Source organism: Pristiophorus japonicus, chromosome 3 (assembly GCF_044704955.1).
Source record: "Pristiophorus japonicus isolate sPriJap1 chromosome 3, sPriJap1.hap1, whole genome shotgun sequence".
Lineage (NCBI taxonomy): Eukaryota > Metazoa > Chordata > Chondrichthyes > Pristiophoridae > Pristiophorus > Pristiophorus japonicus.
Genome location: NC_091979.1, coordinates 330274339 through 330301356, shown reverse-complemented (window position 1 = coordinate 330301356; position 27018 = coordinate 330274339). Strand labels below are relative to the sequence as shown.

General features: G+C 47.9%; 2 pseudogenes; both read left to right on the top strand.

Annotated features, from left to right (window-relative positions):
* Window positions 1-27018, top strand: part of LOC139256522 (zinc finger protein 850-like) — a 511041-nt pseudogene that overhangs the window by 170309 nt on the left and 313714 nt on the right.
* On the top strand, window positions 1150-1384 carry LOC139260563 (U2 spliceosomal RNA; annotated as a pseudogene).

Here is a 27018-nt window from a genome sequence, read left to right as displayed (position 1 = left end):
GCACCTTCAGGGGAGGAGAGGGAGGGGAACCAGTGAGTGTAGAACTGAAGCCAGCCAGAGTCAGCACCTTCAGGGGAGGAGAGGGAGGGGAACCAGTGAGTGTAGAACTGAACACAGCCAGAGTCAGTACCTTCAGGGGAGGAGAGGGAGGGGAACCAGTGAGTGTGGAACTGAACCCAGCCAGAGTCAGTGCTTTCAGGGGAGGAGTGGGAGGGGAACCAGTGAATGTACAACTGAACCCAGCCAGAGTCAGTGCTTTCAGGGAAGGGAAAAAATTGGAAGCAGAGGAAAAATAGTTGGAGATGGTGCAATGGGTTTGGATTTCTGCACAGGGAGGAGAGAGAGTGTGTGGGATGGGGACTTGGCTTTGGAGAACAAGAGACTCAGACCAAACACTATTTCAAGATCTGACAGAGTTACTCAATTCATTAGGACCTGAATATACACTGTCTCATCAAACACTTTCTGATGAGAGTTTAAAGCTAGGTCCCGTCACTCTCTCTCAGGTGGACGTAAAATTTCCCTTGGCACTATTTCGAAGAAGAGCAGGGGGGTTATCCCCGGTGTCCTGGCCAATTTTCCACATGGCAGACTGGTCACGAAAGTAAAAGCCCATGAGATGCAGGGCAAATTGGCAAGTTGGATCCAAAATTGGCTCAGAGGCAGGAAGCAAAGTGAAATGTTTGATGGGTGTTTTTGTGACTGGAAGGCTGTATCCAATAAGGTTCCACAGGGCACAGTGCTGGATCCCTTGCTTTTTCTGGTACATATAAATGACTTGGACTTGAATGTTGTGGGTATGATTAAGAAGTTGCATATGACACTAAAATAGGCTGTGTGGTTGATAATGAATAAGAAAGCTGCAGACTGCAGGAAGATATCAATGTACTGGTCAGGTGGGCAGAACAGTGGCAAATAGAATTCAATCTGGATAAGTGTGAGGTGGTGCATTTGGGGAGGACTAACAAGGCAAGGGAATACACATTAATTGGTATGACACTGAAAAGTGTAGAGGAACAAAGGGACCTTGGAGTGCAGGTTCACAGATCCCTGAAGGTTGCAGGCCAGGTAGTTAAGGTGGTTAAGAAGGCATATGGAATACTTGCCTTTATTTGTCAATGCATGGAATACAAGAGCAAGGAGGTTATGCTCGCTTCTCGGCCTTTTGGCTAAGATCATGCGTAACTGACCTGACAGGGGTGTAACCATGACCCCAAAGTGGTTCTCCCTGGATCAGGAAGGTGGTTCTCCTATGCTTTTTGGAAATAGGAGGGTGGGGTGGCTTGACCCATCCATCTCCACGGAGGTGTGTGGGGGGCCTGACCCATCCACCTCCATGGCACGAACCTGGTATTGCAGTACTTCCAGGAATGGTGCAGTGACTCTCGGCCTTTTGGCTAAGAGCATTGGCGCAGAGTGATCCTTGATGTGTGCAAGGTGACCTCTGGCGTTTGTGATTTGACAAAGAATTGGAAAGATTTGCAACGAAAAATTAAAAAAAAAAAAGGTGGTTATGCTTGAACTGTACAAAACATTGGTCAGGCTGCAGCTGGAGTACTGTGTGCAGTTCTGGTCACCACATTACAAGAAAGATGTGATTGCACTAGAAAGGGTGCAGAGGAAATTTACAAGAATGTTACAAGAGTTTTGGCTATAAGGAAAGATTGGAGATGCTGGGTCTGTTTTCTTTGGGACAAAGGAGGCTGAGGGGAGACCTGATTGAGGTGTATAAAATTATGAGGGGCGTGGATAGGAAGGACCTGTTTCCCTTGGTGGAGGGGTCAACAATCAGGGGACATAGATTTAAAGTAATTGGTTGAAGTTTTAAAGGAGATATGAGGGCAAACTTCTTCATCCAAAGAAAGGTAGGGGTCTATAATTCACTGCCTGAAAGGGTGGTGGAGGCAGCAAGCCTCATCACATTTTTAAAAATACTTAGATGGATGTGCACTTGAAGTGCCGTAACCGACAGGGCTACGGACCAAGAGCTGGAAAGTGGGATTAGGCTGGATAGCTCTTTGTCAGCCGGCGTGGATACGATGCGCCGAAATGGGCTCCTGCCCTGCTGTAAATTTCTATGAGTTTCTGAAACACTCCCAGGGCAGGTACGGCACGGGTTAGATAGAGAGTAAAGCTCCCTTTACATTGTCCCATCAAACACTCCCAGGGCAGGTACAGAGGGTTAGATACAGAGTAAAGCTCCCTCTACACTGTCCCATCAAACACTCCCAGGGCAGGTACAGAGGGTTAGATACAGAGTAAAGGCTCCCTCCACACTGTCCCATCAAACACTCCCAGGGCAGGTACAGCACGGTTTAGATACAGAGTAAAGCTCCCTCTACACTGTCCCATCAAACACTCCCAGGGCTGGTACAGCACGGGGTTAGATACAGAGTAAAGCTCCCTCTACACTGTCCCATCAAACACTCCCTGAGCAGGTACAGAGGGTTAGATACAGAGTAAAGCTCCCTCTACACTGTCCCATCAAACACTCCCTGAGCAGGTACAGAGGGTTAGATACAGAGTAAAGTCTACATTGTCCCATCAAACACTCGCAGGACAGGTGCAGCACTGATGCTGAATGAGGCTCCCTTGAAGCCCCACCCCTCGACGTCCCCGGATTGGTTGGAGGACTTGCCGCGCTCTCGGTCCTCTGGGCGCCGCCCACTCGCTCCCTATCGGTTACAAGCTCCCGTCAATCAGGCGTGTGGGTGACATGGCTGCGGTATGGTAGTGCTCTGAGCATGAGTGGACTGAGCATGCGCGATGTGGTCGTGTGCTGAGCATGTGCGGTGTGGTCGTGTACTGAGCATGCGCGGTGTGGTCGTGTGCTGAGCATGCGCGGTATGGTCGTGTGCTGAGCATGCGCGGTGTGCTCGTGTGCTGAGCATGCGCGGTGTGGTCATGCCAACAACATCTTGTATTTATGTAATATAACATATTGCTTTTCTCTCCACAGATGCTGCCTGACCTGCTGAGATTTCTAGCATTCTGTTTTTAGTTCAGATTCCAGCATCTGCAGTATTTTGTTTTTGTCTTGTATTTATATAGCGCCTTTAATGTAGTAAAACGTCCCAAGGTGCTTCACAGGAGTGTTATATTATGAGACAAGAAATGTGACACTGAGCCACATATGGAGAAATTAGGGCAGGTGACCAAAAACTTTGTCAAAGAGGTAGGTTGGTTTTAAGTAGTGTCTTAAAGGAGGAAAGAGAGGTAGAGAGGTTTAGGGAGGGAGTTTCAGAGCTTGGGGCCTTGGCAACAGAAGGCACGGCCACCAATGGTTGAGTGATTATAATCAGGGATGCTCAAGAGGGCAGAATTGGAGGAGCACAGACATCTCTGGGGGTTGTGGGGCTGGAGGAGATAACAGAGATAGAGAGGAGCGAGGCCATGGAGGGATTTGTGAACAAGGAAGATAATTTTGAAATCGAAGCGGGCAGGGAAGTGGACCTGACTCCATGATCGGATCAGCCATGATCGTATTAAATGGCGGAGCAGGCTCGAGGGGCCGTATAGCCTACTCCTCCTATTTCTTATGTTCTTATGTTAACTGGGAGCCAATGTAGGTCAGCGAGCACAGGAGTGATGGGTGAGCGAGACTTGGTGCGAGTTAGGGCACGGGCAGACGAGTTTTGGATCAGCTCAAGATTATGTCGGGTAGAATGTAGGAGGCCAGCCAGGAGTGTGTTGGAATAGTCAAGTCTAGAGGTAACCGAGGAATGGATGAAGATTTCAGCAGAGGGTGAACTGAGGCAGGGGCAGAGATGGCCAATGTTACGGAGGTGGAAATAGTTGGTCTTGGTTATGCTGGGGATATGTGGTCACAGCTTTCTGGGTAAGATCATCTGCCATTTTCATAGAATGAAACAGTGCAGAAAGAGGCCATTTGGCCCATCATGTCTGTGCTGGCTCTATGGTAGAGCTATCCAGTTAGTTCCACTCCCCTGCTCTTTCCCCGTAGCTCTGCAAATATTGTCCCTTTAGTATTTATCCAATGCACTTTTGAAAGTTACTATTGAATCTGCTTCCATCACCCTATCAGGCAGTGCATTCCAGATTGCAACAACTCGCTGCTTATAAAATGTTCCCTCATGTCTCCTTTGCTTCTTTTGCCAATCACCTGAACTCTGTGTCCTCTGGTTACTGACCCTTCTGCCACTGGAAAGTGTTTCTCCTTATTTAGTCTATCAAAACCATTCATGAATTTGAACACTCTATCAAATCTCCTCTTAACCTTTTCTGCTCCAAGGAGAATAACTGCAGCTTCTCCAGTATCTCCACATAACTGAAGTCCCTCATCCTTCGTACCATTCTAGTAAATCTCTTCTACACCCTCTCTGAGATGTAGACATCCTTCTGAAAGTGTGGTGCCCAGAATTGAACACAATGTGTCAGCTGAGGCCGAACCAAGGTTTACCATAACTAAACATCGAATGCTGATATTTGTGTGATGGGGTTTAGACCGGCGAGGTTTATCCAGTCAGTTGGATGTGAGCTGAAACATGTTCACTTGGAGCGGAGAGCCAGAGACACGCTGTGTAACTGGGCACAAACACTCTGCACAGCCCACACATCACTTGTTTCCCACTTGGCCGAAAAGGAATATATTAAATGCAACAATTTACTTGATTTGACTTTAAATAGTTTTGTTTATAAATTTAATCATGCTTCTCTAATTTTATTTCTTAACTCAGATTCACGGCCTCATATTTCTTCCTCTGAGACCCTTAACTACATCTGGCAGCGTAATGTTGGTGAGTGGTGATTGATTGCCCTGGGAACCAACAGGAAGAGAGCTCAGAGGCCGGAGGGCCCAGGGAGCAACGTGTTCTGCAACCAATCGCGGTGCTTGAGGGGTGGATCCTGAGTCGGCCAATCAGGTGAGTCTGTGTGAACCCCTGTTAAACTGTTCATCTTTTAAAAGTTAAATCAAGATTTCTTTTGCCAACCAAAGTTTAACATTGGTCAGTATTTTGTTTCCCTGGAGTTCCTATTATAAGTTTCAGACACTTCAGTGCCAAGTGGACCAGGTATTTGAAGGTCATTCATTTCCCTCATGTTGCTCTTAGTTAAAGGGACAGAGATTGATTTCCCCGCATTATGCATCTTTAGTAGTTAAACAAAAATCCTTCCTGTTAATAGTGAGTCACATTCTGCACTGGGGGAGATGGCTGGTGGCTTCAGCCTTTAAAATACTCCTCCTCTTGTTCAAATCCCTTCAAGGCCTCGCCCCTCCCTATCTCTGTAACCTCCAGCCAGCCAACCATCTTAATCAAGACAAATAATTTTGAGTGTCAGAAGGGTCGGTAATCAGGGGACACAGATTTAAGGTTATTGGCAAATCAACCAGATGCTACACAAGGGGACAAATTAAGCAGTGAGATGTTATGCTCTAGAACACACTGACTATAAGGGTGGTGGAAGTAGATTCACTTGTAACTATCAAAAGAGATAAATATTTGAGTTGGAAAAATTTGCAGGGTTATGGGGCAAGAGCGGGGGAGTGGGACTAATTCTACCGTTGAGGAAGGGCAAGAGAGGAAAGAATGTCCCAGAGAAACTAGACTGTCTGTTCAGAATTTCTATCCTGTACATACAGTGATGACTTTTGTAAATAATGAGGACAGATTGCACAGACTAGGCTTGTATTCCCTTGAATATAGAAGATTAACAGGTGATCTAATTGAGGTGTTTAAGAGGATTAAAGGAGTTCATGTGGTAGATAGAGAGAAACTATTTCATCTGATGAAGGGGACAGAACCTTAAAATTAAAGCTAGGCAGTTCAGGGTGATGTCAGGAAGCACTTCCTCACATAAATGCTGATTGGCTGATTCCCCTGGCTGGAGAGTCTTGAACCAGGGGTCACAGTCTCAGGATACGAAGTCGGCCATTCCTTCTCCTCCTCCTCCTCCTTGGGCAGTCCCCCGGAGTCGAGGATGACTACACCAATATGAGTTCTCAGCTGAGTCCAATGCAGGATCTACAGTCTCTGCCACAGGTGGGCAGACGGTGGTTGGAGGGACGGGTGGGTGGGGGGCTTGGGTTGTCGTGCGCTCCTTCCGCTGTTTGTGCTTGAAGACTGGGATGAGGAAGAATTTCTTCATTGTGAATCTTTGACATTCTCTACCCCAGAGGGCTATGGATGCTCAGATTGATAGACTTTTAGGAATCAAGGCATACATGGAAAGTGCGGTGAAAGTGGAGCTGTAGTACAAGATCAGCCTTGATCTTATTGAAAGGCAGAGCAGGCTCGAGGGGCTGTATGCCCTACTCGTTCCCCTACTTCTTACGTTCGTAAATGGTGGAAGAAATCCGGAACTCTGTTCCCCTTAAAACTGAGGCAGGGGGCCAATTGAAAATTCCAAAACTGAGTTTGATAGATTTTTATTAGGCAAGGGTATTAAGGGAGATGGAACCAAGGCAGGTAGACGGAGTTAAAATACTGATCAGCCACGATCTAATTGAATGGCGGGTCAGGCTCAAGGGGCTGAATGTCCTACTCCTGTTCCTATGTTCCTTTTTACAGGGGATTAGAAGGGTGGATATGCAGACAGGATTAAACCTGGGTCCCTCCTGTTCCTTTGACTCAGTCACACTGGGCGTTACCTTTACCCACTGAGCCATTGGGAGGAGGGTCCAGTGACCCTGCTGGAAAATGCACATGTGAGGCCTCAGGTGAGGACAGTGGAATAGCCTGTCAACACTCAGTGTCGAGGTTCACACGGAGTTTGGGCATATGGGTCATATATTGGAGAGAAACTGGTGAGTATAGTACTGAACCCAGCCAGAGTCAGCACCTGCAGGGGAGGAGAGAGAGGGAGGGAGAGGGAGGGGAACCAGTGAGTGTGGAACTGAACCCAGCCAGAGTCAGCACCTTCAGCGAGAAGGAAAACATGTTGGTGATGATGTAATGGGTTTGGATTTCAGCACGAGGATAGGGATAGTGTGTGTGTGACGGGGAGTTACAGCTGTGGGGAAACCAGATTTTGTGTACCATAGAAACTAGAATTGACTCTTCCGAATTTCTATCCTGTCCTTACAATGTTGACTTTTGTAAACTCCTTTTACAGAGTATTAGGTGAGATTTGCAGACGGGAAGCTTGAACGAAAGATCACGTCAAGATCTGACAAAGTCCCTCGATTCATTAGGACCTGAATATCATCGGCCTTTGAATGTGGAAGGAGAAATGTTTGTTCTGTCTGTGGGAAAAGATTTCAAATATCAGTGTGACTGGAAAAGCACCGAGACACACACCCGAGTGAGAATGTTCCAGTGCACTGCCTGTGGAAAGAGCTTTAACCAGTTACACAGCCTGAAAAAACATCGCACCATTCACAGAGGGGAGAAACCGTACACGTGTTGTGTGTGGACCAGGCTTCAACTGATCGTCCAACCTGGAGAGACACAAGGACACCGGCACCATGGAGAAACCGTGGGAATGTGAGTACTGTGGGAAGGGATTCAATTATCCGTCTGAGCTGGAAACTCATCGACGCAGTCACACTGGGGAGAGGCCGTTCACCTGCCCCGTGTGTGAGAAGGGATTCACTGGGTCATCCCACCTGAAGACACACCAGTGAGTTCACACTGGGGAGAGGCTTCTCACCTGCCCCGAGTGTGGGAAGGGATTCACTTGTTCATCCAGCCTGCTGTTCACACCAATAAGAGACCATTTAAATGTTCTGGCTGTGAGAAGAGCTTTAAAAGCAGAAATTGTCTGATGAGACACAAACGCAGTCACACTGGGGAGAGGCCGTTCACCTGCTCTGTGTGTAGGAAGGGATTCACTTGTTCATCCCACCTCACTACACAACAAGTTGTTCACACCAATAAGAGGCCTTTTAAATGTTCTGACTGATAAGAGCTTTAAAAGCAGAAATCATCTGATGATGCACCAAACTCACTCACACTGGGGAGAGACTGTTCACCTGCTCCGTGTGTGGGAAGAGATTTACTGACCTATCCAACCTGCTGAGACACCAGCGAGTTCACAATTGACTGCAGGGGTTGGATTCTGCTGTTAATCACACCGGGACTGAACCGTGTTCATTCTGACAGTTGGGCTTTATTTCTGCTATAACTGGGCTGGAGTTTAATTTTCTGGATATCTGACAAATAAATCGGATTTGGTTTCAACACTGTGTGTTGATTCCTTCATTTCTCCAAGATAAGAGGAGATTAATTAATATCCTGTTACCGACTGTTAAATGAAGGAGAAAAGGCCCAAAAATGGAACAAAGACATGTTCTTATGTCACACGACCTCAGGATCCCCGAAAGTATTTTACAGCCAATGAATCAAGCTGCCACAAACAGCAATGTGATACTGGCCAGTTAATCTGTTTTAGTGATGGTGGTTGAGGGCTGATGGGGCCTCGATTGAACGACTCATCTGAAAGATGGCAATTCTGACAGTGCAGCAATCCTGTGCTGAATCTGCCTCGAGAGTGTTTGATGGGACAGTGTAGAGGGAACTTTACTCTGTATCGAACCCATGCTGTACCTGACTGTGGAGTGCTTCAGGCAGAACATATGATCTCAGAATACCCCATTCCCCGGCACTGACATCCATAACCTCGATGAGAACATCATTTAACCCAAAGATAGAAACCCATCAGCTGTCCCTGGACACAGATGCGGAGGGACAGTGAGTGTCCCGAACATTGTTGTACAGAGTGTTCGATGGTTTATCCCTGGGTCTGAGCCTTTTGGTGATGATTTGAATTTGATGCCCTCGAGTTACTGACTCACCCACTGGTGGAAATAGTTTATCCTCATTTACCTGATCAAACTTTGAACAGCTCCCTCAGATCTCCAGTTACCCTTTGTTCTAATGAAAAGAGCCCCAGTTTCTCCAATCTCCCCTGATAACTAAAGCCTCTCTTCCCTGGTATTGTCTCAGTGAATCTCTCTGCACCCTCTCCATGGCCTTCCTGGTGTAAGATCCCCAAAACCTGACACAATATTCGAACTGCAGCCTAACCAATGATTTGTGCAGGTTTACATGACCTCTGCCCTTTTGTACTCCACACCCCTATTTATAAACCGAGGGCCCCATGTGCTTCTTTAAACACATTCTTAACATAAAATGGCTAAACTACATTGACTTTGACTTAAATGTGCATCATGGGAAAGAGAAGTTTAGTCTGAGTTAGAAACTCAAACAATCGATTTACTGCAGACAGGTCACCATGGCAACACTGAGACATTCCATTCATTGAACCCACTGTTAGAATCTGTAATCAGATCAGGGGAAAGAACAGGGTTTGTCTGTTAGTATCCGCAATGTAAGCTCAAACCAGAGTGAGTAACACAACAGATTAGATTATAATGTGTGATGTTTATATCTATAATTGTGACACTATAAGAAATAACAACTAACAGCAGGCAGGTAGTTTAGGGATATTGAGAAAATTACTGAAGAAAAGTAACTGCTGGGAACCAGGGAAAGTGTCCGTGTAAATCACAGATTAGAGAAGTTCCAGCTGTCTTTTCCTCACTTCCTGCCCAAACCCAGCAGAGAAGACAAAGAAGAGTCCGGTGCCAGAGGTGGATCAGTGCAGGGTATAAAAGTGAGGGGAGACTGATGTAAGGGGGCAGTGGGGACTGGAGACACCGGAGATCAAGCTCAGGGCCCCCGAGGTTCCATCCAGCGGGCTGACCTGGTGTCAGTTACTGTGAACACGTGGGACTTGCATGTTTACTCTGATTGGTGGATCAGTATAAGGTACGGTGGAGGACAGAGAATCTGCTCAAATTATATTTCATAAGATATTAAAGTTGCTAATAATCATTGAATATATTTAAGGTGGAGATAGATAGAGTTTTGAGCGATAAGGGTGTGAAGGATTATGGAGAGCGGGCAGGGAAGTGAGTTGAGTCCAGGATCTGATCGGCCAGGATCTTATTGAATGGCGGAGCGGGCTCGAGGAGCCAGATGGCCTACTCCTGCTCCTATTTCTTATGTTCTTGTGTTCTAACACTAGATACTAGATCCTTAATAAGACAAGGAATTAGCTAGAATCATACAACCCTAAATCTCTCTCTTCCTCTACTCCATTGAAAGTTTTACCATTTAATGTACATTTCCTCCTTTTATCTTCCTCCCAAAATCTAACACAACACATTTCTCTGCATTAAATTTCATTCACATCTACCTGCCCCAATTACTAACCTGTGTATTGACAATGAAGGCACTTAAAGTCCTCTTCATAATTGGCCATGGACCCTTTTTGGTCTTCCCTGGAGATTTTGATTGTGTGCCCCATATACCCAAGCCCAGAGCATTTCTCTCTGACAGGCGGCACTGTGACAGAATAGCCTAACTCCCAGGCTTTAGGCGTAAACCCTAAACCCAATCCTTGTTCCTAGACTTTAACAATAAACCCTAAAACTAATTCCAAACCTTAACAGAGAATCCAGTTGACCAAAAAGAAGAAACCAGAACAGAGAGAATCATACTCTTAATTAAAGTAATTAAAACAACAAAAATAACTGATCTGAACTGCAGACCCTAACACTCATAAACCTAAACCGAAAACTTGTAAACACAGGCCCCAAAACCAAACCCTAACCCAGGACCCTAACCCCCTTAAAATCTAACTCTAACAGAACAGTCCAGACCCCAACCCCAAAACCCCAATCCTAACTATGGATCCTAAACGCTGGAAACCGAACCCTAACCGAAAACTGAACAGCCCACATCATAGCTCCCAAACCTAATCCTAACCCCAGACCCTAGACCCCCAAGACTGAACCCGAACCCCAAGTCCTAACTTTAAATGCCCCATAACCAGCCCCCAGCCCTTCCCCCCCCCCCTCGAGGAAACAGGAACGAAACAGAAATGTGTGTAAAACAGAGGCCTAAGCCGCCCTCCCCCGAGCAGACCAGAACCAGCAGGGCCCACAACAATCGGGGACAACAGACGACACAGGGAACCAAACCGGAATAAAACAAAACACTGCATTGAACGAAGACGGTAATAACAAAAACATAACAGAACCAACCCCGAAACCATAACAAAATCAAAAAAAGTACAAAACAAAAATTTAAAAAAATAATAATTTATTAAAAATCAAAAAACAAAAATTTACAGGAAATCAGGGGAAAATGGAATAAAGAACTTAAAAGAAACAAACAAGCTGCCAGTAAATTAAAACATTAGAACCCCCACAAAAAAATCCCAACCCCGAACCACGGACATTGAGCCGGGGGAGGCATCACGCACCACACACAAACACTCTCAAATAGGGGGCGGAGCTCCACATTTGTACCTAACAAACAGGGAGGACCACTGAGCACACAGAGACAACACATCAGGAGTATAAACAAGAACCATAACACCAGACAAAGCATACAATTAACAGCTCATCACTGAGAGGGAGGAGGTTGAAATCGTTTCTTTCCCACCTCCCAGCCCTTCTCGTTCTGACTGACCTGGTGGAAAGTAGGGAGCTCTAAACCCTCCATAACCTCTCACTGTAAGTTTATCGATCTGATACCCTCTGACCCTTGAACCCCTCGACCCGTTTGCTTTTCCTGGCCTCTGATGAAGCCCCAGTAAGGGCAAAACGTTAGGCTACAATCAGCCACCTAGACGACGGATCATGAAATCAGTATAAATTCTCCCCCCCCCCCCCAAAAACCTCGCCTTACTTTTCTCCCTCCAACCTTGGGAGACTTCTCCCTCACTCTCTCCACACTTCCAACCCACTGTGCTGATCTTTTTCTTTTTTTAAAAAAGCCTCTCTCTTATTTCCCTTCGTTCTTAACAAAAAATGTTCTCCGTACCAGCTCTAATTGTACTGCTATTTAGAACTAGTAGGATAACTGCAGGACTGTGATTTCTCTGCTACCCGCCCCCCACCCTGCACAACAGAAAACTATTGCCATCGAACCGCTATGTGCACACACACCTCGAGTGTCACCTCGAGTGTCATCGCCAAGAGCATGCAAAAATCAAGCCCAGGCAGTGGAAGGAGCATGCAGCAAACCAGTCCCACCCTCCCTTACCCTCAACCACTGTCTGTCCCACCTGCGACAGAGACTGTAATTCTCATATTGGTCTGTTCCTCATAGGCAGTCCCTCGAAATCGAGGGAGACTTGCTTCCATTCGTAAAATGAGTTCTTAGGTGGCTGAACAGTCCAATATGGGAATTACAGTCTCCTTCACAGATGGGACAGGTAGTCGTTGAGGAAGAGGGAGGGTGGGATTGGTTTGCCGCACGATCTTTCCGCTGCCTGCGCTTGTTTTCTGCATGCTCTCGGCGATGAGACTCGAGGTGCTCAGCGCCCTCCCGGATGCACTTCCTCCACTTAGGGCGGTCTTTGGCCAGGGACTCCCAGGTGTCAGTAGGGATGTCACACAAAGGAGGCTTTGAGCCTTGTAACGTTTCCTCTGCCCACCTTTGGTTCGATTGCCATGAAGGAGTTCCGAGTAGAGCGCTTGCTTTGGGAGTCTCGTGTCTGGCGTACGGACAATGTGGCCTGCCCAGCGGAGCTGATCAAGTGTGGTCAGTGCTTCGATGCTGGGGATGTTGGCCTGGTTGAGGATGCTAATGTTGGTGCGTCTGTCCTCCCAGGGGATTTGTAGGATCTTGTGGATCCTCGATTTGTTCAGTCACTTGAGAACTCATTTTTAGAGTGGAAGCAAGTCTTCCTCGATTCCGAAGGACTGACACACACAAGATTTAAGAAAATAAATTAAAAAACAATCAAAGGGAAAAGTGCTTCCTAAATTCTCCCTCCCCTTCCCCCCACACAGTCCTCCAATGCGGCACAGACCCTGATCAACCCACGAAGACCATTAACAGTTAAAAGGACATAATCCCCCCAACCCCATCCTGCAACTGAATTACTCATTAAAACCACCCTCACCCAAAAACACACATTGTTCAAATAAATACAAAAATAACAAAAAACAACTAATAACATTTAAAAGCTTAGAACTAAAAATCAGCACATCAAAGTACATAAATCAATCTTCCCGAAAGAAGGTAATTGCGACTTAAAATCAACCACCTTCAAAATCTGAAGACCAATCTCTTCCCTGGGATCAACAAGACCTCCGCTCCAACCCGCCCCCTCGGCCGCACGTTAAATACAGCCAGAGGCTTTTAATCGGCACTAGGCCCAGCAAAACCTAACAACGAATTTAACCGACTACTCGATCCCTAAAAGTCACAAAAATTATAGAGACCCCCCCCACACACACATAACCTAACCGAGACCCCCCCCCCACACACACACAACCTAACCGAAACCCCCACCCACACACACATAACCTAACCGAGACCCCCACACACACACACACAACCTAACCGAGACCCCCACCCACACACACACAACCTAACCGAGACCCCCACACACACACACACAACCTAACCGAGACCCCCCCCACACACAACCTAACCGAGACCCCCCCCGCCCACACACAACCTAACCGAGACACCCCCTGCCCACACACAACCTAACCGAGACCCCCCCGCCCACACACAACCTAACCGAGACCCCCACACACACACACACAACCTAACCGAGATCCCCCCACACACACACAACCTAACAGAGACCCCCACACACACACACAACCTAACCGAGATCCCCCCACACACACATAACCTAACAGAGACCCCCACACACACACACACAACCTAACCGAGACCCCCACCCACACACACATAACCTAGCCGAGACCCCCCCCACACACACACAACCTAACCGAGATCCCCCCACACACACATAACCTAACCGAGACCCCCCCCACACACACATAACCTAACCGAGACCCCCACCCCCACACACAACCTAACCAAGACCCCCCCCCACACACACACAACCTAACCGAGACCCCCCCCACACACACATAACCTAACCGAGACCCCCACCCCCACACACAACCTAACCGAGACCCCCCCACACACACATAACCTAACAGAGACCCCCACACACACACACACAACCTAACCGAGACCCCCACCCCCACACACAACCTAACCGAGACCCCCCCACACACACATAACCTAACAGAGACCCCCACACACACACACACAACCTAACCGAGACCCCCACCCCCACACACAACCTAACCGAGACCCCCACACACACACAACCTAACCGAGACCCCCCCACACACACCCACAACCTAACCGAGACCCCCCCCACACACACATACAACCTAACCGAGACCCCCCCCACACACACACAACCTAACCGAGACCCCCCCCACACACAACCTAACCGAGACCCCCCCCCCACACACAACCTAACCGAGACCCCCCCCACACACACAACCTAACCGAGACCCCCCCCCACACACACAACCTAACCGAGACCCCCCACACACACACAACCTAACCGAGACCCCCCCCCACACACACAACCTAACCGAGACCCCCCACACACACACAACCTAACCGAGACCCCCCCCACACACACACAACCTAACCGAGACCCCCCCCACACACAACCTAACCGAGACCCCCCACACACACACAACCTAACCGAGACCCCCCCCACACACACAACCTAACCGAGACCCCCCCCCACACACACAACCTAACCGAGACGCTGCAGTGAGATACAGTTGCACAAAAACAAAAATAATTTTTTTCCAAAAAAACAAAATCGACGATCGCAGCAAAACAAACGGGATCAATAAACAGAGGTCAGCATCACAGGGAGTTCCTCGGAATTGAGGAACATTTGCTTCCAGTCTAAAAATGAGTTCTCAGGTGGCTGAACAGTCCAATATGGGAACCACAGTCCCTGTCACAGGTGGGACAGACAGTGGTTGAGGGAAGGGGAGGGTGGGACTGGTTTGCCGCTCGCTCCTTCCGCTGCCTGCGCTTGGTTTCTGCATGCTCTCGGCGATGAGACTCGAGGTGCTCAACGCCCTCCCAGATGCTCTTCCTCCACTTTGGATGGTCTTTGCCCAGGGACTCCCAGGTGTCGGTGGGGATGTTGCACTTTATCAGGGAGGCTTTGAGGGTGTCCCTGTAACATTTCCTCTGCCCACCTTTGGCTCGTTTGTCGTGAAGGAGTTCCAAGTGGAGCACTTGCTTTGGGAGTCTCGTGTCTGGCATTCAAACTATGTGGCCTGCCCAGCGGAGCTGATCGAGTGTGGTCAGTGCTTCAATGCTGGGGATGTTGGCCTGGTCGAGGATGCTAACGGTGCATCTGTCCTCCCAGGGGATTTGTGGGATCTTGCAGAGACATCGATGGTGGTATTTCTCCAGCGATTTGAGGTATCTACTGTACATGGTCCATGTCTGAGCCATACAGGAGGGCGGGTATTACTACAGTCCTGTAGACCATGACCTTGGTGGCAGATTTGAGGGACTGATCTTTGAACACTCTTTTTCCCTCAGCCACCGCTCTCTCCAACCCTGACAAATAAACAACGGACCCACTCTCCACAACCAAAAAACATTAGCCAGCCCATCAATTCCCCCCTCCCCCCACCCCCCCCATGTAACTGAAACTTAATCCCCAAATGTTTAAATGAATACGTCTAACCTGGATAATATGAGCTTGTCCTATAGTAACGGGTCATAGAGGCGTAAAGCAAAAGTTTGGCTGTGGGATCTGGCATTGTAGGCCATTGTACTGGTAAGAGCATTCCGTGGTCGAGACACAGTGCTTCCCTTTGCCTCCGTAACCTGCTCTGGCAAAGTGTGTGTGTGCAGGTACTATTTCTAATGCGTATCCATTGGTTTGATTGAACCCGCACTCATCTAGTTCTCCTTGTCCCACCGGGTGAGGGCACACCGTGATGGCCCCCTTTTGCTTGAATCCTGTTATGGAGATCCCATGGAGTGTGTTGTTTCTGCGGACAGCAGCGGTTGTGGTCAGATAGTAACGGAGGGAGGTGTTTTCCCGTATGACCCCAATATTTTCCAGCTGGTACAGGGGAAACGGCCCCAAGTCTTGACTATGGGGATCATCAGGACTATTCCCACTCCGGCAGCTTTGCCCACTGGGCAGTTTGGGATCACTGGGTATATTCTGGTCAGTCCCTTCAGAGTACAGTTATCCAGTGTCCCTTTCCATTTGGCCAATTGAGCCAGATGTGGGCTGTCTATCCAGTCGGGCACCTCCCCCCTTTGGATCTGATCGAGGTTGTGTCGTATCTGTCCCACCATCCATTAGCCACAGGTGTGGCAAAGTTGTCTCTTTCTAAGCTTTCCAGCATCTTCCTTTTCTCTGTCGATAAAGATATTAATTGTTTTGGCATGAGCTTCTAGAACAGAAATTCTATCCAGTTGGATTCCTGTGCCCTCTCTTCCTAGTTTGCCTTGATCTTTCTGATTCTGCTCTGCCCGTTCTAATAGTCCCTTCATCACCCCCTTAAGTTGCTCCACCTTTTTGTTTAGCCCTTATATATCCAGCGAGCTTACTATGGAGGTTTCGGCATTAAAACCAGCAGCAGTATCATTAATTATTCCCCTCTTGATCCTATGAATTGGCTCCTGACCTTGGAATCTACTAGTTCCCATGGCATCTGCTGCATAACAACTTTACTCAACACACCATACATATTTCTTCCCTGCTCTGTACAATATTCCGGCATTCGTATTCCTGAGATATTGATCAGAACCAGGCACAATTTCATGTTTAACATTATCATACAATAGTTCACCTTCGTTGAACAGTACAATCCCAATTTCGGGTTCCTTAGTAGTTATGGGACATGACAATTTCTCAGGCTGTGTGGAGGTTCTTATGGGGCGCGGTGTTGGGGAAGGTGAAAAGTGTACATACAAAGATACAGCGGCTGCCTCAACACCTCATAAAATCCTCACCCCCCCCCCCCCTCCTATAGATAACTGTAGGTTGGGGCTTGGCACAAATTATTCCAAAGGTGCATTTATCGGGCCCACTGGCCTCCCTTCGCTCAATGCAGCTGCCCCTTGTACCCGTGGAGCATTGCACACATACTTCGTCCTTATTCGGGTGTACTTGCAGCCATGCGTTAAAATAAGTCCTGTCCTTGCTCCAGTCCTTGGCTGCTGGGATGCATATTCCATCAGTTAAATTAAACAAAATCCCATAGTTCATGTAGTCGCTTGCTTCCTACGTGTGCTGTAATCTGTCGGTATCATCCAGTGCTTGCGTGGGCCTCAAGGTTCCCAATATTATGGGTTGAGGCAGTCGCCGTGGTCCCACCTCGATGAGTTTTATCTGCAAATTTCAAACAGACAGCCTGGTCGTCACCAGGTATTAAGTTCTGGTCTACATGAGTCGCGGTCACTCTGTGGGATCAGAGGCAAGGGTTATGTTATCCATATTCTTTATATTCGTACCATCTCTATCACTTTATATCCCTATCTGGGCTGTTGTGGGTTCCGCATTTGAGCCTGTTGTGCTCGAGCCCGGTCCATGACCCATTTAAATATTATCCAAACTCCAATCAACATCAATGCCCCCATTACTCCTCCAAACATCCCAGCTTTTAGTGTGTTTAACCACTCCTGATACTTTGCAGTCTCATTGATAGGTACTACCTTTGGCTCAGCCATTGTCTCTTTAATTATATTTTTTAAGTTGGGACCAATCTTTCCACTGGCCCTTTCCTTTCATGTTGGTGCATGCGCATGTATCGCTAGTCAAAATGATGTCATAGGGTCCGATCCATTTCGGGACAAAACCTGCTTGTTTAGGGCTGACTCGTACTTGTCCCCTATCTGTGGGAGGCTTGGGTCGGTCTTCCCCTGGTCTTGGGTCTCTCGGGCCCGTATGGCTTGCTGATCTCTCACCTCTTGTCATAATTCTAGCGGTGAATCTAGTTGTTTTATATATTGTTTGATCCGGTCTCATAAGGGTCCCATGTCCTCCCCACCCACTATGATATCTTCGGGGAGTTTCATGGCCCTTCCTGTCATTAGCTCGTAGGGAGTTAAACCGGTGGTTTGACTGGGGGTGGCTCTGAGTCTCATTAATATGAATGGTAGGACATCCACCCATCCCTTCCCTGTCTCAGTTATGGCCTTTGCAATTGCAGTCTTGAGGGTGCGGTTCATTCACACCACCATCCCTGAGCTCTGAGCGTGGTACTGGATATGGAATCGTTGTCGTAATCCTAATAAACCGCACGCCCGCTTCATGACCTGGCCCGTGAAGTGGGTGCCTTGATCCGAGTCGATTTGGAGGGGTACTCCCCATCGTGGGATTATGTCGAAAGTGAGAATACGTGCCACGGTAGATGCCTCGCAATCCTGGGCGGGGAAAGCCTCGACCCATCGGGGGAATTGATCAATGATTACCAGGCAGTGTCTCTTTCCCCGACTGTTGGGTAGAGGTCCGCTGAAATCGATCGGTAGGTTTTCCCACAGACATTTGGGGCGCGGCTGATGCGCCATCTTAACCTTTATGGGCTTCCCTGGGTTATGCTCCGTGCGGATTATGCAACGCTGGCAATGTATTGCCACGTCTCGGCCTATCCCGGTCCACCACCAGTCTTTGAGCAGGCGGTTCAACATCCCGTCCCGTCCCGTCCCGGTGTGGTCCGACTCATGGTGCAGTCTGAGTAGTTCAGTCTGGATAGACGGTGGGGCGACTACCTGCTGTCCCTTTCTCCATACTCTGTCTTCCCCAATACCTGCCCCTTGGCATTCCCATCGGGATCGCTCCTCCGGGCTGCTCTCTTCTTGCACCTTTCGGATGTTTAATTCCCCTGGTCCTCCCGAGGCTACTTGTATTGTCTGGGGCCCAGCCTCTTCTGCTGCGCTCCAGGCTGCTTGATCCGCTGGCATATTCCCCTGTCGTTCCCGACTTTCGACCCTTTAGTGTGCCTTGATTTTTATCACGGCTGCCGTGGCGGGGTGTTTAACTGCTTCCACTAGTTCCCGTATTATATTCTCGTGTTTAATATGTCCCCCTCCTGAAGTTACATATCCTCGCCTACTCCACACTGTCACATAGTCGTGTACTACCCCAAACGCGTATCGGCTGCCGGTATAGACATTTACACGCTTTCCTTCTGCTAATTTCAGAGCTTCTGTCAGGGCCACGAGTTCCGACACTTGAGCGGATACTATTCCTTCCAATCCTCCCCGTAGGAGGGTGGTACCGTCTTGGTCTACCACGGCCCATCCAGTACAGAACTGTCCGTCAATATACCATCGGGATCCGTCCATGTAAAGAGTCAGCTCGGGGTTGGTCAGGGGTTCATTGGCTATTTCTCCTTCTATCCCCTGGTTTATTTCTGTTTGGCACTGGTGGGGCTCACCGTCGGTCATACTTCCCTCGGCTGGGATAAATCCTATGTCCCTAATTATCCATATGGACTGGTCTTTGGATAGTAACACCGCCTCCTATGTGACCTGATGGGAAATGAGGAATGGAGCAGAGAGAAGCATCTGAAAAATTAACGGTCAGTCTGCTTTAAAATTACCAGACATGGTCAAACCGTTCCACATATATCGGACACCGGTTTTAATCTCCCAGTGTTCAACAATGCCACCATGGTGTGTTTGGTGTGTAAAACTAGCTGTCCTGACATTGTCACAGGTTCGCATATTCTCACAGCCCAGGCAGCACGGTCGAGGAGTCCCTTTACCACCGGGGACTCCTGTGTTGAGTAATAGGCTACTGATCTTATCACTCCCACGGTGCTGTCGAGATCATAGTATACGTGGAACGGTTTGACCATGTCTGGTCATTTTAAGGGAGGGGCTATCAGCAGACTGACCTTTAATTTTTCCTATGCGTCTTCCTGCTCCGTTCCCCATTCTGCCTGCTCTGTTCCGGGCTTTCTTCCCTTTACCAAGCGCTGAACGGGTTCGGCTATGGTCGCGAATTGGGGAATGAAATTTCTAAAGTAACTGAACAAGCCCGTTACCCGCCGCACCGTTGTGGGTCGGGGCATGTCAGCGATGGCTGTTTTTCGGTCCTTTGGGAGTGTCTTACTTCCCTGACTTATATCATGTCCCAAATATCGCACCCTAGCCTGCCCAATTTGTGCTTTCTTGGGGTTTATCTTAAATCCTGCTTTTTCTAACATTCTTAATACAGTTGCTACGGCTCCCAGATGCTCTCCGTCGTTTAACGAGGCTATTAGGATGTCATCTACCGTAGAATCGTGCTGTTGTACGGGGTTAAATCACATTCCTCCGGGGCTGTGCTCATAACCCGGTGGAAAATGTTCGAGTTATTACGGAACCCCTGAGGGAGCCAAGTCCACATGTACTGTCTGCCCTTTGAGGTAAAGGCGAACTTTTCCTGGAACTCGGGGTCCAGGGGAATCGACCAAAATCCATTGGCTATATCTAAAACTGTGTAAATCTTGTGCTCCGGACTTAGACCGTTAAAAATCATAGCTGGGCTGACGACGTTAGGGTGTTCCTTGGGTGTTACCTTATTCAAGGCCGTGTAATCTATAGTTAGTCGATAGCTCTCAGCGGGCTTTTTAACCGGCCACATCGGGGAGTTTGTGACTGATACTGTCTGTCGTAATATGCCCTGTTCCACCAGGGCTTCTATTATTTTCTCAGTGGCCCGCATGGCCCCTGGTTTGATGGGGTATGTTTGTGGGGAGGGTGCATTGGCCCCATGATTTTCTCTGGTGTGATATTAATGAGACCGCAGTCCTGTTTGCTTTTTGCCCAGACCCCTGAGGTGGCCTGACACAGTGACCCTAACATCCCGTCTTCGGACCAATCTCTAGCTAGTCCGCCCACATTACCTATTGTGGCTACATTTCTCACTGGAGCCCATTTTCCAGTGATTTTATCTTTGTGCCCTTTTCTCAATGTCCAAATTATTTGCTTCTTTCGTGCGTCAACTATCGTACCTAGTTCGTTGAGTAAGTCCATCCCTTGTATAGTACCCTCTGGGTTTGGACATACCCAGAACTGGACCGGTAACATTATACCGTCCACTTCTAATAATTGTGTTTCGCTCTGGTACGCAATAGTTCTGTTTCCCCCCACTCCCTGGATGGTAATGGATCGTCAGGTGGTGGGCAGGTCGAGGTTGGTCAGGGACACTAATCCCTGTGTCTATTAACATGTCGCATCATCGGCCCCCTACTGATACATTGATCCACATGCGGGGATTGGGTCCTTGGCCGGGGGCCGATGCGATTCATTGAGGCTTCGTCTGTTGTTGGGTCAGCTGCTGTATAATATCTAACAGCTGCTGCTTTCCCCGTGTGCTATCATCCATGGTTTCCTCGTTGGTATGTTGTTCCTTTCTCTGTCCCTGTTGTGGCCCTTTTCTTTCTTGTCCACCCCCCTTTGCCCAACAGTCCTTCATCTCATGGCCTATCCGCTCACAGTTCTTGCACTTCTTGCGACTATCGCACTTTGGGGCTCTGCACTCGGCGCGGCGGTGGCCTGGTTTATTACAGTTAAAGCATGTTTCGCTCGCTTTCATGGTGGCTGCCACTTTGGACCTTTGTTGATTATCTACCGCGGTGACCCAATTCTCTAAATCGTCAAAGTTAGTGAACTTTACATGGGCTCGAAGGATCAAGACCCAGGCCTTTTCTTCCTTATCCTTCCTTTCCTCTTCCACCACTCCCGCTGGTCAGCCGGCGGGTCGTGGTGTTTCAAACCTGATTTAATCATCTTTTCTATTACTTTCTTCTGTTTCTCCGCCAGGTGGCGGGTAAGGGACCCTTCTGGCCCCCACTCGAGTTTTGTTTGTTCACTGGCCATTCCTGGGTAGGATTAGAACCATTAGGAATCTACTCTCAGAGGTCTGACCCTGTTCACAGGTTTGATATTTGTTGGTCACTGTGCACCGCCTGGTCACCAGGGTACATTTCAAATTACAGTACCGGATCCAGGAGATGTCGCTCGGTATCATGATCCTACAGTCTAAGTGTACTCTCTATGCCCATTCAACCCTGGCCATCACGTGGGACCAAGTCTTCTTAATTCAGGCTCAGGTTAGACCGTCTCCTCATGTCGATCAACCAGCGTCCACCTTCAGCACCCTTTATTATATTTTTTTAAATCTATACTCACCCAGTTTTTCCAATGGCATCCAGTGACTTCAAAATCCTGTCAACTACGCCACTGTTAGCGCAAATGAAATTCTGGAAGAATCACTCGTCACTCTGGGTCGCTTCGAACATCAAAACAGTCTTTATTGCGCCAGCGGGGAGAAAGCCTCTGGGTTAATCCAGGCACTACTCTCCGCCGAACAAAGAAATTCATCGATATTTATATGTTCTACAACAGTTCATTACAATTACTCAGCCCATGTCGGCTGGACACAATCCAATCATAACGATTATAAATTACAAATCGGTTTCTTTGGGCCAATGGAATTGGCCCCCACGCACCAGGGAACTGTGTGATCATTTCATGTTTAGCCGGGGCTTACTCATGGCCTCGTGATGTTCTCCAGACCCCCTTATCTCTGCTGTCCTTGGGTTCTGCCTGCGCCTAACCTTCTTATCTTAACCCAGTTACAGGAATTCCTTTGTTCAATATTCTGCTATGACATCTTGTCTGGGGTTTGTTGATTAGGGACATTCTGCTGAGCTCACCCTTTCCAGTGTTCCTGTACAAGGAACTGCAGTGTCATCAGCTGCCTAGAAATGTAGTCAAGCTGGTTAGCTCAATTCCCTTAGTGCTTTGCGGAATCCCTGGCAGCTATTTTATATCTGGCTACCATTTTACACATACATACACACATATATTCACCAGGTGCCTTTGTCTTTGAAAGTGCCCTACAACACGGTGTTTGAAACAAGCTGATTTATTCAATATTTATACAGAACATTAAACTCCAGCTCAGGTATAGGGGTTATTAAGAGCAGCAGAAACAAAGTCTAACTGCCAGAATGAACATGGTTCATTGCCCAATGCAATCAGAGTCATCATCAAAGGCAGCCTCTCAAAAGGAGGATGACTTGCTTCCACACCAAAAAGGAATGAGTTCACAGGTGTTACAATGAATGCCCTAATATTCCATACTGGAGGGTGGAAGATTCCTTGGCATGGACTTTTTTAACATGTGGTGGCCGTTGCAGCCACCACCTGGGCTTGACAGAGCTGGGTCTTGGTCCAGTGACAAGGATTACCCAAGATGACTGGAGACCAGCTCTGCTGCACGGACGGAGCGCACACACATATAGAAACATAGACATAGAAACATAGAAAATAGGTGCAGGAGTAGGCCATTCGGCCCTTCTAGCCTGCACCGCCATTCAATGCGTTCATGGCTGAACATTCAACTTCAGTACCCCATTCCTGCTTTCTCACCATACCCCTTGATCCCCCTAGTAGTAAGGACCTCATCTAACTCCTTTTTGAATATATTTAGTGAATTGGCCTCAACAACTTTCTGTGGTAGAGAATTCCACAGGTTCACCACTCTCTGGGTGAAGAAGTTCCTCTGCATCTCGGTCCTAAATGGCTTACCCCTTATCCTTAGACTGTGACCTCTGGTTCTGGACTTCCCCAACATTGGGAACATTCTTCCTGCATCTAACCTGTCTAACCCCATCAGAATTTTAAATGTTTCTATGAGGTCCCCTCTCATTCTTCTGAACTCCAGTGAATACAAGCCCAGTTGATCCAGTCTTTCTTGATAGGTCAGTCCCGCCATCCCGGGAATCAGTCTGGTGAACCTTCGCTGCACTCCCTCAATAGCAAGAATGTCCTTCCTCAGGTTAGGAGACCAAAACTGTACACAATACTCCAGGTGTGGCCTCACCAATGCCCTGTACAACTGTAGCAACACCTCCCTGCCCCTGTACTCAAATCCCCTCGCTATGAAGGCCAACATGCCATTTGCTTTCTTAACCGCCTGCTGCACCTGCATGCCAACCTTCAATGACTGATGTACCATGACACCCAGGTCTCTTTGCACCTCCCCTTTTCCTAATCTGTCACCATTCAGATAATAGTCTGTCTCTCTGTTTTTACCACCAAAGTGGATAACCTCACATTTATCCACATTATACTTCATCTGCCATGCATTTGCCCACTCACCTAACCTATCCAAGTCGCTCTGCAGCCTCACAGCATCCTCCTCGCAGCTCACACTGCCACCCAACTTAGTGTCATCCGCAAATTTGGAGATACTACATTTAATCCCCTCATCTGAATCATTAATGTACAGTGTAAACAGCTGTGAGCTGGCCTGTGCTGCCCCTGGGCCCTCACCTCTTTTGGGCCCCAGACTCACGCCTCTCCTGGGCCCCGGTCACTTCCTTCTACAAACTCTTGCTCCTTCGCTCCTCCTGCTGGCACTGCAAAGAGCGACCTGACTTCGCAGTCGCCGCCCACCTGCAGTGGTATGTTGCCGCACGCTGCTCCCTCTGATGGCCCCGGCCTGCTGATGGTCTTGCAGGTCGGGACGGCGCCGGCGCACGCTGCTCTCTCTGATGCAGGCTTTCAATCCCAGTAAATCCTCTTTAATTCACCAACGTGGTCTTTCAATGGCGGTGCATTTACCCAACATTCCCCGCGGGGGAGAATGTGCCGAGCCCAGACAACAGGGGCCCAGTGCGCAGGCGCGGGATCTGGCTGTGTTTGGAGCATGCGCGGTGTGTGTAATGGCGGAGCGGTCACGGTGAACATCTGCTGCGCGAAAGAGCCCGTTTTCAGCGGGGCGGAGGGGAGTAATGGACCAGCGGGTAGCTGGGGAGGCTTCATAAACAACTGGTGCCCGCCGGAAGCCCGGAATAATAACCGGAATATCGGCGGCTGCAGCCTTGGGGCTTTCTCCCGGTCACAGGCCCAGGGGAATGGCGGCCATCTTCGTACAGGAAGATAAGTTCAGCACTCCGTCATCTTGATTCAGTGAGCAGCAAAGCGCATGCGTGGCCATCTTGGTGCAGGAGCAACGAGGTGCGTCAATGTCTGTTTCCAACCGGTCCACCTGGGTAAAGCAACAACTTAATTATTTTATTGTCGCTCTTAACACCTCGGATTTCTCAGCATCTCTCCTAAAAGCACTGCTCCGTGCTAAACTTACGGTTTACGTCCCAGACAATTGTAATAGGAAAGCCCCAGAGCTGTTCACTCCCAGAGTTAGAATCCCCCATGTACAGTCCCAGATTTGTAATCCCCGTTAACAGTCCCAGGGTTATTATCTCATAAGAACATAAGAAATATGAGCAGTGGTAGGCTAGCTCATTGAATATATTCAAGTCACAGATAGATTTTTAACCAATAAGGGAATTAAGGGTTATGGGGAGTGGGCGGGTAAGTGGAGCTGAGTCCACGGCCAGATCAGCCATGATCTTGTTGAATGGCGGAGCAGGCTCGAGGGGCTAGATGGCCTACTCCTGTTCCTAATTCTTATGTTCTTATTTGGCCCCTGGAGCCTGCTCCGCCATTTAATACGATCATGGCTGATCTGATCATGGACTCAGCTCCACTTCCCTGCCCACTCCCCATAACCCCTTATCGGTTAAGAAACTCTCTATGTCTGTCTTCAATTTATTCAATGTCCCAGCCTCCACAGCTCTCTGAGGCAGAGAATTCCATACATTTACAAACCTCTGAGCGAAGAATTTTCTCCTCGTCTCAGTTTTAAATGGGCGACCCCTTACTCTGAGACTATGCCCACTGGTGAATGGAAATATCCTCTCTGCATCCACTTTGTCAATCCCCCTCGTTATCATATATTTCAATAAAATTACATCTCATTCTTCTGAATTCCAATGTGTATCGGCTCAACCTATCCTCATAAGACAACCCCCTCATCTCCGGAATCAAACTCTGAACTGCCTCCAATGCAAGTATATCCTTCCTTAAATACAGAGACCAAAACTGTACGCAGTACTCCAGGTGTGGCCTCACCAATATCCTGTACAGTTGTAGCAGGACTTTTCTGCTTTTATACTCTATCCCCCTTGCAATAAAGGCCAACATTCCATTTCCCTTCCGGATTACCTGCTGTACCTGCACACTAACTTTGTGTTTCATGACAAACACCCTCAGGTCTCTGTCCTGTAGCACTTTGCAATTTTTCTCCATTTAAATTATAATTTGCTTTTCTATTATTTCTGCCAAAGTGGATAACCTCACATTTTCCCACATTATACTACATCTGACAAATTTTTGCCCACTCACTCCGCCTGTCTATATCCCTTTGCAGATTTTTTGTGTCCTCCTCACAATTTGCTTTCTCACCATCTTTGTATCATCAGCAAACTTGGCTACATTACACTCGGTCCCTTCATCCAAGTCATTAATAATTGTAAATAGTTGAGGACACAGCACCGATCCCTGCGGCACTCCACTAGTCACCATTTGCCAACCGAAAAAAAACACATTTATCCCGACTCTCTGTTTTCTGTCATTTAACCAATCCTCTATCCATGCTAATATACTGCCTACAACCCCATGAACTTTTACCTTGTGCAGTAACCTTTTATGTGGCACCTTATCAAATGCCTTCTGGAAATCCAAACACACCACATCCACTGGTTCCCCCTTATCCACCCTGCTCATTACATCCTCAAAGAACTCCAGCAAATTTATCAAACGTGATTTCCCTTTCATAAAACCATGCTGACTCTGTTTGATTGAATTTTGCTTTTCCAAATGTCCCGCTACTGCTTCCTTAATAATGGACTGCAGCATTTTCTCAATGACAGATGTTAGGCTAACTGGTCTATAGTTTCCTGCTTTCTGTCTGCCTCCTTTTTTAAATGGAGGCGTTACATTTGCGGTTTTCCAATCTGCTGGGACCGCCCCAGAATCCAGTGAATTTTGGTAAATTACAACCAATGCATCCACTATCTCTGCAGTTACTTCTCTTAAGACCCTCAGGTCCAGGGGACTTGTCTGCCTTTAATCCCATTATTTTACCGAGTACTACTTCATTAGTGATAGTGATTGTATTAAGTTTCTCTCTCCCTATAGCCCCTTGATTATCCACTTCATTATTACTCTCAGTGACCGAGTGTTTTTCTGTAATTAAACTAATCTCGGACTGTTTCTGTCCGATATTAACTCCTGCATGGTCCCAGCAAATATTTTAAGGGAGAGATAGACAGATTTTTGAGCAATAATGGAGTAAAGGGTTATGGGAAGCAGGCAG